This window comes from Crocuta crocuta, unplaced genomic scaffold (genome assembly GCF_008692635.1).
Source record: "Crocuta crocuta isolate KB4526 unplaced genomic scaffold, BGI_CrCroc_1.0 scaffold39, whole genome shotgun sequence".
Lineage (NCBI taxonomy): Eukaryota > Metazoa > Chordata > Mammalia > Carnivora > Hyaenidae > Crocuta > Crocuta crocuta.
Genome location: NW_027533334.1, coordinates 4,074,851 through 4,090,771, shown reverse-complemented (window position 1 = coordinate 4,090,771; position 15,921 = coordinate 4,074,851). Strand labels below are relative to the sequence as shown.

Genomic DNA, 15,921 nt, shown 5'->3' with positions numbered 1-15,921 from the left:
CTGCTGCTGCCCCCCCCCCCCCAAAAGATATAAAACAAATTACAGAGGGTGACCCAAACCAACCAAAACAAACTGGGCATGTGATGGGTTCCAAAGTTTGACATAATCCTTTTACAGTTTAATGAAGCCTGTGAGTTCCTTCTCAGAATGACGTTTTTAAGTACATAGACAACATTTGTAAAATACAAAAGAAACCATTATATTGATAGTTATCAAAATCTCAAAAAATAAAGTTGTAATTTAGCAATATAGTGCCCTTTTTTGAACATATTCAGTAAGAGGGTCTAGTATGGGTCTAATACCTAAAGTACTGAAGTCATGAAGAGCATAAACGAGATTTCGAGATGCACAACGGTTGCAACTCAGTATGGAAATATCTATGATTTCCGTTAGTTACAAAGTCACAGGTCCTGCTGATGCTACTGTGGGTTTCTTTCCTTTAGTTACAGCGGAGAAAATGCTAAGTTCCCAGACTCCTGATTTCTACCCACAAAGGCCTTGGGGATCTGGGGAACCCCAGATTAAGCAACCCCTGCTTGGCTTGCTTTTAAGAAGGAAAATGGAACCTGGTATGCTTCACTCAAGGGAGGGACCCACGAATATCTCTACCTACTTCCCACTCGGTGAAGATCTGCCGCCCCTCTTAACTCACAGTTGTAAGGCAGCAGCAGGAGGATCCAGGCTGGACAGGAGGGAGTGTTTCTTGGTTTCAGCGGCCATTTATATCCCTGAGGAGACTGGGAGGCTTCACCTCCACTCCGCTTTCCTTTGGCTCTGAAATGAGCTCTTCCTGGGCGGTTTCCTTTCGGACTGAGGGAAAATGGGCATGGGGAGAAGGGGCTATAGACAAAGTATGACCTTAAGATGCTGTTGCAGAGCCTGAAAATCTGTTTGCCTTGGGCTCTTCTGATAATCTTGGGCTAGTCACTTTAACCTGCCAAGACTCTGTTTCTTCAACTGTAACATGGGAGGTATATAACAACTATGCCCAAGGAAATCAGGGGTGTTGGGAAGAGTTTAAATGAGACAATCTATGTGAAAATGTTTGGCAAAGACGGAAGCAGTGCTAGTGTGCACAGAATCGCTTGGGGATCTTGCCAAAGGCAGATTCTGATTCAGTGGGGCCTGGGGTGGGCCCCATGATTCCGAATTTCTAACAGTGTCCCAGGTGACACCTAAGCTCCCAGTCTGAGGACCCCATTCTGAGTAGCAAGTACTCTACACATGTTCATTGTTACTATTTATTGTCACTGTACTATTCCACCCAACCCTGAAGGAGAATGACAGCTGAAGACAGGGGGAGAGGCAGAGCTCAAGTGAGGCCAGGCTTCTGCTCAGCAGGACACTTTGATCTCATAGCTCTGCCTCCCCTTCTCTGCCTCCTGCTACCAGCTATGGCAAAGACTGGCCATGGCCAAGTCAAATCATGTTTCAGACCAAGTTAGCACTAACTAACTAACCAAACATGGGAAGTAAGATCAAATACTGAATAGGATATTTGAACAAAAAGGGAGTGTGCATACAACGTATTTTTTTTTAGACTTTTTTTTAATGTTTTATTTATTTCTAGGAGAGAGAGAGAGAGAGAGACAGCGTGAGCAGGGGAGGGTCAGAGAGAGAGGGAGTCACAGACTGAAACAGGCTCCAGGCTCTGAGCTGGCAGTCAGCACAGAGCCCGACGCGGGGCCGAACCCACGAACCGCGAGATCATGACCTAAGGGAAAGTCGCACGCTTAACCGACTAAGCCACCCAGGCGCCCCCAACATACATTTTTTAAAATGCTTTTATTTATTTCTAGGGGAGAGAGAGAGAGAAAGAGAGAGAGAGAGACAGCGTGAGCAGGGGAGGGTCAGAGAGAAAGGGAGATACAGACTCTGAAATAGGCTCCAGGCTCTGAGCTGGCAGTCAGCACAGAGCCCGACGCGGGGCTCGAACCCACGAACCACGAGATCATGACCTAAGCGAAAGTCGGACGCTTAACCGACTAAGCCACCCAGGCGCCCCATGCATACAACATATTTTTTATTTGTAATGCTAAATATCTCCCAAACTTCCCAGAGAATATGTATATGTTGGATCTTTTGGTTTTGCAATCAGACCATTCCTGCATGATTCTTCTAAAGCATCCCCTTTCTCACGGTATTCAGATAAAGAGCATTAGATAGCTCCCTATTACTTATTGCATCTACTTGAGCTCTGCCTTTGCATGTCTAGAATGGTCAGTGTCAGAAGGGAGAAGATGGCGCAGTTGAGAAAACAGAAGATGGAACTCTGGGGCACTGCTGGAGGGAGCGTCCACTGGGACCACCACTCAGGAAAGTAACCTGGCAGTTGCTGAGCTTAAGCATGCACGTGCCTTATGATCTGTGGGAAAACTCTGGAATATATATATTCCTAGGAAATTCTCCCACACACTCATAAGATTGTTTATAGGGTAGCTGAATATTGGAAGCAGTTGAGATGCTTATCATAGAGAAAGGGATGAGTAAAATATGGCAGATGTGTGCTTGAAAACTAAGTACCGGAAGTGTCAACCAGATGTACACAGCAACATTGATGGATCTTAAAACCTAGCATTAAGGGAAAAACATAGGAAACCGAACACATTATCATTAGAGCACATTATCTTTTCTGTAAAGACACATTGTCATAAAAATAATACACCTTTTGCAAGAAGGTATGCATGCACATGTAAAGATATATTAAACATATTAGAGTGGGTGTTATGAGAGCAAAGAAAAATAGAATCAGGGTTTGGAAATAAAGAGTAAACTAAGAGAATATTCTTGTGTAGATTAATGATGAATCGCTTAAAAATTCAGTTTTTAAAAATGTCTTCACCTGGGGTAAAAACCAAAGAGATAAAAGCAATCAAAACCTGGGGCACCTGGGTGGCTTAGTCGGTTAAGCGTCCGACTTTTGCTTAGGTCATGATCTCGCGGTTCGTGGGTTCGAGCCCCGCGTCGGGCTCTGTGCTGACTGCCAGCTTAGAGCCTGGAGCCTGTTTCAGAGTCTGTGATTCCCTCTCTCTCTGACCCTCCCCTGCTCATGCTGTCTCTCTCTCTCTCCTAGAAATAAATAAAAATATTAAAAAAAAAGCAATCAAAACCCCCCAAAACTCTTTTCTACTACATGTATGAAGGCTTTAAAATCCAGCCCCACATGACCTAACCCAAAATTAGCTCCCCATTTCAGGTGCCATTTTCTTCACTGTTAACTCACACCAGATCCCAACATCCCCTCTTTGACATCATTTTGGCCACAGTCAACTTCTTTCCATCAAAGCTTCTTGCTATATTCACCTACAATTGGTCCCTAGCAGGCAGGGTCTGGGCCCCAAAGTAATGTGGCCAACTTTAGCCAAAGATGTGTTAGGGTACTTAAGTCAGGGGATTTGCTTTCCTGAGCTTTGGTGACACTACTAATTTGACAGAGAACCTTAGGAACTCATTTATTTTAGTTTTTACTTTAATTACTTATTTTTAAGTAGGCTCCATGCCTACCTGGGGCTTGAACTCACAACGCTGAGATCAAGAGTCGGGACGCCTGGGTGGCTTAGTCGGTTAGGCAACCGACTTTGGCTCAGGTCATGATCTCATGGTTCGTGGGTTCAAGCCCTGCGTGGGACTCTGTACTGACAGCTCAGAGCCTGGAGCCTGTTTCAGATTCTGCCTCTCCCTCTCTCTCTGCCCCTCCCCCACCCGTGCTCTCTCTCTGTCTCAAAAATAAATAAACTATATAAAAAAAAAAAGAGTCCGACGCTCCATTGACTGAGCCTGCCTGGTGCCCTGGTTTTATTTTATTTACTTTTTAAGTAAGGAAGGCATTTAATTGTGCATCTTTCTCCTGAAGTACATACCACACAGCATAGTTACCTAGAATTCAAGTCTCTCTGTTTTCCATTAGACTATAAACTCCGGGAGGACCAGAACTTTGTTTGCCTGTGTCCACTGACCGGAATTAATCACACAAGGGCCACCTCCCTAATAAGTTGAGAAATGGCTTCCCTGGACCCCTAAACCAAAAGGTGGAGAAATCTGGCTTCTAATTAGCTTACACATCTAATTCAAAACTATATTTGGTAGTAGTTTGTATTATGCTTTGTATTATGGTTCTAGAATAAGCCACAAATTTTAATATATGATAAGGAAAGTGTTGCTCAAGTTCCTGCGTCCTCAGGCATTAAAGCACCATCTCTACTTCGCTATCCTTCAAGAAATTGTGGAATGAATGCTCCAGAAATGACTGGGTCAAACTAAAAACAAACAAACAAATAAACAAACAAAAGTTTGAATACCGTTAAGGTGAACTCTTGGGAGTCCTGTGGTTTGGGTGGAAATCCAAATTGTTTGAAGTTGCAGGTGAAAGCCCATGCAGGCAAGGAGTGGTATTCATCAGCGCGCCCGCGAATCTTTCAGAGAAAAGGACACTACCTCCTGCACAGCCAGACCTGGGCTGCACAGGGCCAGCGGGGCGGATATTTGTCTGACAGGTGGGTCGCTGGGAAGCCTGCACTTCCGCTTTCGGAGTGGCGGGAACCGGAAGCAACTGCCAGAAGCCACCTCCCAAGGAATCTTGTGACAGAGCATCATGGGAATCCTCCAGCCTAGCGAAGGCCACAGCGGGCCTATCCTGATTGGCTCATCTCCAGGAGGCGGGGTCAGAGCTTCTTGAGAGATCTGAGAGACTGACTGGCCCTGATGGCCTTGGAAGTGGAGCGGAGAGCTTGCTAACCTTTCTGAGCGCCGTGGACCCGAAGCCCAACACAGCTAGGGCTTGGGCTTCTGGAATAGGCTTGTCTCCTTGTACTGATCACTTTTCTCAAAAACAGATTAAGTTTTAGGTCAGCAATTTCACCACTGCTCCTCTCGTAGAGGGATCCAACGCTCATTTTTTATGCACGCAACTAAGGGGGACGAAAAGACCGTCTCACAGCTGAGGGCAGAGCAGTTAGCTAATGAAGCGGGTTGGTCCAAGACCTGGTTTCAGGCTCCCATTGTCACAGCAGTCCACAGTTTTCAGCTCCAAAAGTCATTGCTGTTTGCTAGGACTTGGGCGGTTAGTTTGTGCTGCCTGCTGCTCCAGGAGAGAATCCAAAACCTGAGCATATGCAGAATATTTAAACTTAAATTTGGGTATATGGCTGCTGCTAGGTGGCATTGGTTCTGTGCTACATTCGGCTTTGAAATTCACCATCTGTCCTGTGTAAGCAGGTGAGGCAACTAGGTGCCCACTGCTCCGTGGTCACACAGCCCGCCTTTCTGAGCATTAGGCTTTAATTATTATTGGGATATGATGACACTAGAGAAGAAATAGGATTAATTGGGAGGGAAAAGTGGAAGGGTATGAAGGACCGTGGTGGTAAGTGACATAGGTCCTTTTGCACGAGCAACCATTAGGAGAGATCAGGATGTCAACCTTGGCCGCAGGTTAGACTCACCTGGGAGCTCTAAAACTCCCCAGTTTAGGCCCATTCAAGACGAATTAAGTCAGAGTTTCTGAGAATGAGACCCAGACTTCAGTAGTTGTTAAAGCTGCCAGGTGATTCCACTGTGCTACCCAGGTTGAGAACCACAGCGTTACATTCAGGAGATTTGGTTGGTTCTGATCGAGCTGTTAATAGCGAGTGTAGTCTGGGGAAAGTCACATATCCACAGTCTCTTTAGTTTTCTTACCTATGAAATGGGGGGTGGGGGGGGGATTGCTTCCAAATGTACTTGACCAAAAGCAACACAGTTTTGACCCTCAGGGGCCAATTTGTGAAATGGTTTTCTAGGTTTGAAGTTCTAAGAATACAGTCAAGTAGCAATTTAAAGTCAAGTTGAGGTTCAAACTCTGAGGTGCCTTGAAGTATCTGATTTGAATGTCTCTATCTACTTCACACTCACCCTACAAACTCTTCCAGTGAAAGTCTGGTAAAAGAACCCAGGTGACTTCTTAGGGCTTTCTCTAGTACGAAGAATTGTCTTTCTCCCTCCCTGTCAGAAGAGTTTTAAAGAAAGGGTAGTGGGCCTGATTGTCTCACATTGCTACTTAGCTGAAGAATTAGGCAACAGTTGAGAAAGGTGTCTAGCGCTCGCTCACACTCCCTCTCTTTCTCTTCCCATATGTGGAGATAATTGCTACCAGCCAAGGACATTTAATATGAATGCACTTAATAAGAGAATCATGGCTTGGTAATGGGGTGGAGGGAGCTTGACTGGAAATTCATATTGAAAAATGAAACTAAGTGATATTAAACCATGCTTTCTTAGGTTTAACAAATCTAGGTTATAACTGAAAATGTGCACTAATTCTTAAAGAATGAATTATATGTTAGTTAGTTTTCTCAGCATACATTTCCTGAAAAAATTATATACCAGAACATCTTTCACTTTACTTGGCTTTTAAAGCACCATCACAGAAGAGGTCAGGTTTGGGAGTTTTGTTTGTTCCTTTTGCAATATATTTAAGAGTTTATCAGTTTTTCCTAAAGCTTTTCTTTATCTTTTGATATTTAAATCATTTTTTTCTGAGGGGCTTGTATAACATGCCTTTCTTAGAGCGATTTTTCAATTGTAAACTGGTTTAAACGTGCCACATCTTTATTTGCCGATTTCTTTGCTTGAGATGCAAGCAATTCTCCAATAGTATTTTGGAGAATTCATGAAATCCTGCATCTTTTGCAAGTTTGGCAGTTTTACTATATTTCCTAAATTTTTTAAATAGCAAGAGATTGACTCCCATAGACCTAATTGGTAAGATAGGAGTGTTAGCTGAAAAATGTTTTAGTAGGGACCAATGTTATAAGTGACTTGTTTATTAAAAAATATTTTCACTGCTCAGTTTCCTAACTTCAAGGAATTGGATAATGAAGACTTGAGTAATTATAAACATACATATAAATATTTACCCCATATACCCCCATATATACACAAAAGAGGTAAACGTATACTGTAAAGTATATGCTATTTAACATAAATTATTGTAACTTGTAACTGAATATGGAATTAGGCAATGTTACTATTTCTGTACTTGGAGAAGTGGGGATGTTAACCAAGTTTTAGTTTCTAAACTCAAACACTTAGCTCCCCCTACTCTACCAATGCCAATTTTCATAGATGTCTTGTAATTTCTGAGAAGAGTCCTTTTTTTTTTTAAGTACGCTCTACACCCAATGTGGAGCTTGAACTCACTACCCTAGGATCAAGAGTCACATACTCTGCTAACTGTGCCAGCCAGAAACCCCTCTTTCCAGTAATTTCTCTAGCTGTTTAATAACTGTGTTCGGAGAAAGAAACTGCCCATCTAGTTTCCATGCATTATCATGCTAATAATAATCTCTAACACTTATTAAACCAAGGCTCCCTTTTGAGCATATTCGCCTATTTGCCCATATGGTATTTACAGCAGCCCTGTGACTGAGGCCCCTCTGTTGTGTAAATAAGTTCATGCACATGCTCTGTTTTGGTTAACTACCTGTTGAAGCCACTGGGAATATTCTGGAACAAGTCTTCAGAGATAGAAACCCTTCCTCCTTAATCCAGTCTGAAAAACATTTACCTGGCCTTCGACAGACGATAAGTCCGCCCAAATAAGGTACAGAGCTTTCTAGCCCACATCATCACAGAGTCCTAGACCTGGGTGTGGGACCTCCTCTGACCTCATATCAAACCCCTCCTTGCATCCTGACTGGTGACACTTCCACCTCCTGATTCAGTACTTCAGTGTTCAGGAGCTCTCCACCTCCCACAGTGCTTTGTTTTAATCTTTCTTTGGAAATAATTATAATTGTGGGCACCCTCCTACACTGTTGGTGGGAATGTAAACTGGTACAGCCCCTCTGGAAAACAGTGTGGAGGTTCCTCAAGAAATTAACAATAGACCTCCCCTATGACCCAGCAATAGCACTGCTAGGGATTTACCCAAGGGATACAGGAGTGCTGCTGCATAGGGGCACATGTACCCCAATGTTCATAGCAGCACTCTCAACAATAGCCAAATCATGGAAAGAGCCTAAGTGTCCATCAACTGACGAATGGATCAAGAAGATGTGGTTTATCTATACAATGGAATACTACATGGCAATGAGAAAGAATGAAACCTGGCCTTGTGTAGCAACATGGATGGAACTCGAGGGTGTTATGCTGAGTGAAATAAGTCAGGCAGAGAAAGACAGATACCATATATTTTCACTTATAAGTGGATCAGGAGAAACTTAACAGAGAACCTTGGGGAAGGAGAAGGGGAAAAATAGGGAGAGGGAGGGAGGCAAACCATGAGAGACTCTTGAATACTGAGAATATACTGAGGGCTGATGGGGGTGGGCAGGAGGGAAGGGGGGTGATGGGCATGGAGAAGGGCACTGGTTGGGATGAGCACTGGGTGTTATATGGAAACCAACTGACAATAAACTATGAATGAAAGAAAAATAAATGCATGAAAGCCTAAAAAAAAAAAAGTATTCTAATTGTTAAAAGTTTTTCCTTGTACCAAATGGATACCTTCCTTCCTGTAGCTCCCATCCCCACGAATCCCAGTTTTGCCATCATGGGCTTCCTCCCTCAGACAAACAGAATTCCTTTGCTGTGTGGATGCCCTTCATATACTTAAAGCATCTCATCACCTGAATTGTGGTGAGAATCTTCCTCCTGTGTGTACACATCTTAATCATTTTCTCAGTAGTCTGTAAATGTAGAAGCCGAGCTTTTCGTGGCATTGGGCATCAATTAATAAAGTGACTGAGGACCAATTAAGTAAAGGTTAAACATAGGCCAATAAATTACTTGTAAAAGTGTTTGCAAAATCTCGAGGTTGGTGAGATCAAGCTCCATCAGGCTCTGTGCTGAGAGCACAGGACCTGCTTGGGATTGTCTCTCTCTCTGCCCCTCCCCCCACCTGCTCACGTGTGCCCTATCTCTCTTACAAAATAAGTAAACATTAAAAAAATTGCTAAGATGGTAAATTTTATGTGTATTTTGTCACAATAAAAGATGGGGGAAAAAGGAAAAAAGCATACCATTAATACATATACAATACATATATACACATCAATAACAATACACTAATAACCAGTAAGTATGTATAACCTAATCACCAATACTACAATCTATACTAATCTAATAATATTATTAATATTATATTGATACCATAATCATTATATACTAATAATTAATAGATAAATGCTAAATAATTATTAATAACCTAATTACTAAGACTATGATCTAATTAAACAAATACTTTTTAAAACCATAATGAGTCATGCAGCTGGTCAGTGGCACGCTGCTTTCTGTGCCTCACCTGTATCTCTTCCCCACCTGGCCTGGAGCTGTGGGAGGATGTGCCCGCTCCTGAAGGCTGGGATCCAGCATTCTCTCTCTAAAAGCTGGAGATTTGAGTCCTGATTAGAGTAGTCGTTCCTAGGCCTGGGCCCTCATGAACTGCACCCAGGGAGTTCAAATACAAATTCCTGAGTTTAAAGATCCTGATTTGGTACCCCTGGGTGGGGAGCGCCTGGGAATCATTATTTTCCAAACACTCTTCAGATGTTTTGGATAATCCACCAAGTGTGGTAACCAGTAGCCTTGACTGTTAGAGGGTCATTGTTAGCCTCACCTCATTCCAGGCACCTGCTTTGCTGTACTTAGATTCAGTTGCAAAGCTGCACAGCCCACCAGGGTATATCTCTAGATGTTTGAGGCTGGCGCTTACCATCCAGTGACTTGACAAATGTATATTATGTCTACCATGTAACTACCTGTGCTGTACCAGGAACAGAAAATGTCACAGGGCAGGCGCCCTGAACTCACAGAACATGGTGGCTGGCAGAGATATATTAGACCCCCTCTCTCCTCTCCCCAGACCTCCATTTCCACCAGCCTTCGTTCCCTTCCACTTTTTATTTCCAGGCTTGCCAAACTCACCAGATCATAAACTTCTTTCGGAGCTAGGTCTGTGTCCAATTCATTTTGAGCCTGTCCTTTCCTCCTGGACCCACACCCACACGCAATTGCACACACCTAGTGTAAAGACTTGTACTTTATGCACTGTCTATTAAATAGATTCATTCATTCTCTCTACAGATATTTACAGAGTGCCCACTGTGTGCCAGGCATGGCTGCAGGTGCCAGGGCTGGGCTGGGGTACAACGTTTAGCAGATGCCCTCTCTAGGTCGCCCAGGTGCAGGGCCAGAAACTGGGAGTGAGAACCCCCTTTAATTTAAGCTCTGGGTGTCTCGTTTGCCTCCCCATTGTACCCCCCCCCCCCCCCACGAGATGCCAGAGACACAGCCATGACCAAAGCAGACCGAGATAAACAGATCCAGGTGAACTCTCCTTTCCCAGGGTCTTTGTGAGGCTACACATGTTGCCCATCCTGAAGTCTTTTTCCATTTGTGTGCCATCTGCCTTCCCACCTGGACTGAAGTCATATTCCCCCCCCTCCCCCATCCTCCTCCGCTCACCCCACCTCCACAGGCATTCTGCCCAGGATGGCATTCTCCAGAATCTTGTCCCTGGGCCACCTGAGTGGAATCCCTGGTGACACCTATTTAAAATGCAGTTCCCAGTCTTGCCTATGGAGTCAGGGCCTTTGACGGTGGGACTCAGGAATCTGCATCACTGACAAGCTCCCCGGGTGGTCAAGGCACTTTACTGGGTGAGGATCTGCCCCCTCGCCCCGCCCCTGCTGAATTTGTTCGGTCAGTAATGCTAAAACTGACCAATAGTAGGAGAAGACAGTGGGAGAAGGGCATTGTAATGTGCCTCAGTCCCTCTGTGGCTCTGTTTGCAAAGGCAGGCATGGGAAGCAAACAATTTGAGGGGTGCATGCTCAAATTGGAACTCAGCAGGAAGATCTCTCAGCTCTGTTTTGCACCTTAGCTGGGCCACGGCAGGCCCTGCCCCATCCTCCTTTGAGATTCTCGAATTGCTTGCCTTACCTCCCCAAGGAGAGAGAGGCTGGCACTGCCAGTAGCCTTGGAAGCTGGGTCAAAAGTTTCTGCGGTGCTGGGTAGGAGGCAGGTGGGTAGGTAAGTGCCCGGGTGAGCATCGAGAGACCTGGAGCCAAAAAGGAACATAGGAGGGTCTGTAGGTCTGGTCATCCCTGACCTCCAAGGCAGATACCTATCATTTTCACTTGCGACACATAGCACTGTACATGGATGCCCATGCACTTCAAGGTGTCGTATGCATACTGTTTAATAGTGATCACCTGAATGCGATAAATCAGTTGTGTGATTACCAGTAAACCCAGTTTGCAGGGTGGAGCATACCTTTGGCTTTCCCAATCTATTAGCCCCTTGGCAGTATCAGCGTGAGATTTCTCCTGCTGTGCAGCCACACCCAGCTTCCTCAGAGAAGAGTTCAGGAGTGAATCTTGAATCTGATGAATCTTTTTTTTTATTTTTTTAATGTTTTATTTATTTCTAGGAGAGAGAGAGAGACAACGTGAGCAGGGGAGGGTCAGAGAGAGAGGGAGCCACAGACTGAAACAGGCTCCAGGCTCTGAGCTGGCAGTCAGCACAGAGCCCGACGCGGGGCTCGAACCCACGAACCGCGAGATCATGACCTAAGCGAAAGTCGGACGCTTAACCGACTAAGCCACCCAGGCGCCCCGAATCTGATGAATCTTGAATCTGATTTTGAGAGCGTTCAGGCAGGGAGATGGAGGACCCATCACATCCAGCTTAGGAGGGAATTTGGGTTAGTGTCCAACATCTGGGTCACCATTTCAGTGTCCCTGGATGGCAGGTAATTGATCAAGGGCTTCCAATAGGAGGCCATTTGAGTTGAATTGATTAATAACCTATTTATTTGCTTGTAAGGTTGAGGACAGTGGGTTTTAAGCTTCCGTGCCCATCAGGATCACCCATAGAGCTTGCTGAAACAGGCGCCCAGCTTCACTTTGGAATCTGGAGAGATGAGGCTTGGGAATTGGTCTTTTTATCAGCTCCCCAAGCAATTCAGCTATACCCATGTGTCTCAGAACCACCGGTGCTGTGAACTAGGGACTTGTGCAGAGTTAGTTTCTTTATTAAAACCAGGATATGTATTAAGTTTATTAAATTGTTTCTTTATTGAAGCAAGGTTGGAGCTGCCCTTACCCCCTATCTTTTCTTCAAGCATGGTGGGTTGTACTCTGGCAACTTGGCTGAAATGGAACTACCATTCCCAGACCCCCCCCTCCCACATGGTCTGAGTTAGATCTGGCCCATGGAGGAATTTGTTCAGGATCTGGAAGGTGAAACTGAAGCCGTGGCCATTACACTTGGAAGGTCATCGGAGTTAGATGTGATAGGCAGATATCAAGGTGCCAGGGTCCCACTTGTCCTCACTCTCTTCCACTCCACATCCAGCTCCTCTTCCTGACTGCTGATCCTAGAACTGATAGCAATCCCAGGCTCTTCTTCAGATGCTCCATGGCAGATCCACAGAAGAGGAACCCACTCAGGGCACAGCCCCCCAAAAGACCTCCCAGAGTCTTCTCCGTGTGGTCCCTCCACAGTGGTGGATCTACTTAGTTTGCCTGGCTGACTGCCTGGTGTCTCCTTCCCTGACCCTCAGACCCTCCTGTGCCTTCACCTCTCCAGCTTCTCCTTCAGTTGAGTGAGGGGACATGCCTGTAATAAATCCCTTATACCAGAACCCACAGCTTCAGCTTCTCTGAGTGAACCCTTCCATGTAGATCCAAAGAAATGCCTAAATGTCCATTTAGATCAAAGGATATTAAGATGTGTTGACACCATGAAAGCAGCTAAAAGGTAATCTAATCAGTCCTACTTTCCATGGTTATAAGGTAATTGAAAACTATAATACCCCTAGGTTCTCTGCTGGCAAATATAGCACCTTGGGCAAGTTAGAAAAAGGTGTCCTCTTTGGGCAGAGTTAGGAAAAGTTCCCCTTTCCTTCCTCCTGTTTTTCTCTTTAAGCCAGTTACCTTGTGTAAGCCACAACCCGCATAAGTGTCTATAGTGGCCCTGGGTACCTGTTCTGTCCTTTATTTATTTATTTTTTTAATGTTTTATTTATTTCTAGGAGAGAGAGAGAGAGAGACAGCATGAGCAGGGGAGGGTCAGAGAGGGAGTCACAGACTGAAACAGGCTCCAGGCTCTGAGCTGGCAGTCAGCACAGAGCCCAACGTGGGGCTCGAACCCATGAACCGCGAGATCATGACCTAAGCGAAAGTCGGATGCTCAACCGACTAAGCCACCCAGGCGCCCCTATTCTGTCCTCTAATGCAGCCTCTAACTGTTTTCCTAGTATCATCAAGCACTGACAGATCACAAAACAACCTCACCAACTTGTTTCAGGGAAGAATAGGGATACTTTGACTCGTTGTACAATTTTCTCTGCCCCCAGTGTTATGGGCAGCCATCCTTTCCTGACTACCCATGGGAACAAGCTCTGGTAGGATTCTGCATTTCCCCTATCATAGCCCTCACTATACTGCCATGTTACTATTTATTTGATATCTGTCCTGCCTACTTGACAGTAAGGAAGCGCCCTAAGGACAGGGTCTCTGATTTGGTCACCTTTAGATCCCCAAGGTCCTGGCACAGAAGAGCATGCATTCAAAATATTTGTGGACTGAGTTAATGTGTCAAACAGAGCTAAAGGAAAACTCCTGTCTTCCTCTACTCCCTTTGGACACTAATCAAAAGTCCCAGGTTGTCATTTGTATTTCTGACCTACTGGCCATAAATCAGAGGCTTGTTCCCATGACCCTCTCCTCGGGTTCGAAAATTTCTCACAGAACTCAGGGAAACACTTACATTTACTGGTTTATTATAAAGGATATGAAGAATACAGATGAACAGCCAGTTGAAGACGTACTCAGGGCAAGGTCTGGAAGGATTTCTAGTGCAGGGCCTCCTACTCCTATGGAGTTGGGGCATGTTATCCTCTCCACACATGGAAGTGTTCACCAACTCAGAAGCTCTCCATAGTGGAGGGATTTTTGTGGAGGCTCATCACGTAGGCATGATGGATTATTAACCCAACTCTAGCCCCTGTCCGCTCCCTGGAGGATGGGGGCGGGTCTAAAAGTTCCAAGCTTCTAATCATGCCTTGCCCTTCCTGTGAAGCTGTGCAGGAGCTCACCAAGAGCCCCCTCATTAGAACAAAAGACGTTCCTGTCACCCAGGAAACCCCTAGGGACTTAGGAGTTCTGTTAGGAACTAGGGTCAAAGGCCAAATATTAGAACAAAAGATGTCTTAGCATCTTTATCACTCAGGAGATTATAAGAGTTTTAAGAGCTCTCTGTCAAGAATTGCAGACAGAGGCCAAATATATTTTTTATTATGTCCCAAGAGATCACATCTGGTTCTAGAGCTGGAGCTTTCTTACCATGTTATGTCCTCATTTGAAAGGGTCTGCAACCAGAAACCAGTTCTTTGCCTCCCTTTGAGTATGTGACTAGGGTCACACACCAAGACACAGGCCAACTAATGGGCACCATGGACCTTTCTGTTCTGAGGACTTCACTGGTGCTTAGTTAATCTTGACTGATCACAGGCCACATCAGGGTTGATAGATACGTGCTGTAAGAGCCCTCACTCCATTCTCCAGAGCCCGTGATTGCAAATCTATTATGATCCTTGAGCCTTCTCAAGACAATACCCCAGTTAGTTACTGTCAATGGATCAGAGTTGCTGCACTAGATAGAAGCCATTCTTCACCTTTGGACAGCCTCTGAGAACGTCTTCCTGTCACCTGGCATTAGCAGGCATTAGCAGTTTTGTTTACAGGGAGGTCTTTATGAAAGGATACCAACAAGTGCAGCAATAGTTGAGTCGTACATAAATGGCCCCGAGTTTATCCAACTTACATAACCAATTAATGAACCATAGGTAAACCATTTTTTCCCCAAACAAATAGAAAAGGCAAAAAGATGGTGTTGTGCATATGATATAGTACAACTTTAAAATCAGGGTTGGATGTGGTCTCAAATTCCTGGGGACAAGTCTGTCCCCACTGGAGCCTGTTTCACTGCAGAGACCTCCCCTCCCACCATGCAGGCTGGTTAGTCTTGAATCCATTATGGGTGTTGGGGGGTCTCTGGACCCCACCCATCTCTCTGCTCTGCAGTTGCCTCACTTTAGCTGCTGAGCTTGGCATTCGGCAGCAGTCGAAGCCCCAGTGTCTTGTTGGGTGAGGCCGGTAGAGGTGGAGAGAAGATGTGGTGCAATGGAATGAGGTGGATGGGAGGGGTGCAATCACTTGTTCTCTGCTCCAGTTCTGCCACTTAGAAACCACGTGACCTGGGATAAGTCAAAAGTTTGAGCCTCCATTTTCTCATCCGTGAAGCAGGCCAGGGAAAGAGTAATTACTAGCTGCTTATATGTATCTCATTCGGATATTAAGCATATGAAATCAAATGGAAATGGCTGATGTGAAAGCACTTTAAGGGAGGGAAAGGCTTTGTTCTGTTTTCTACTTTATAGCACAGAGCCCGACCCATAGCTAGTGGGGTATTCAGGAAAATGTCTGTTGAATGAATAAACGTGAAGAAAAAAATCTTTCTCCCCTGGAGGTAGAGGGAGGAATGGGAGACTTCAAAGGTGGGAGTGATGCTCTATGCCTACAGCTACATGCAAGTTACAAGCTTCATTACTACTCTGTGTGTGCTTGCACGTTAAATATTCTTTTGTATGAACAAATACACTCAAAGTGGACTAAAGACCTAAATGTGAGACCTGCAACCATAAAAATTCTTGAAGAAAGCACAGGCAGTAATTCCTCTGACATCAATCAGAGCAATATTTTTCTGGATATGTCTCCAGAGGCAAGGGAAACAAAAGCAAAAATAAACTTTTGGGACTACATCAAAATAAAACTTCGGCACAGCAAAGGAAACAACCAACAAAACTAAAAGACAACGTACTAAATGAGAGAAGCTATTTGCAAATGACATAGCCTCCAAAATCTATAAAGAGCTTAT

The 15,921-nt window shown here is 44.8% G+C and overlaps 1 protein-coding gene across 1 annotated transcript in view; it reads right to left on the bottom strand.

Moving 5' to 3' along the window:
- Positions 1 to 4,427, bottom strand: part of KLF10 (KLF transcription factor 10) — an 18,133-nt gene extending 13,706 nt beyond the window's left edge. The window contains exons 1-2 of the mRNA XM_077748205.1: positions 4,299 to 4,427; positions 653 to 810 (exon numbers count right to left, since the gene is read on the bottom strand). The gene's annotated coding sequence lies outside the window, so the exon portion shown is untranslated. The remainder of the gene's footprint in view (positions 1 to 652; positions 811 to 4,298) is intronic.
- Positions 4,428 to 15,921: the final 11,494 nt, after the last annotated feature.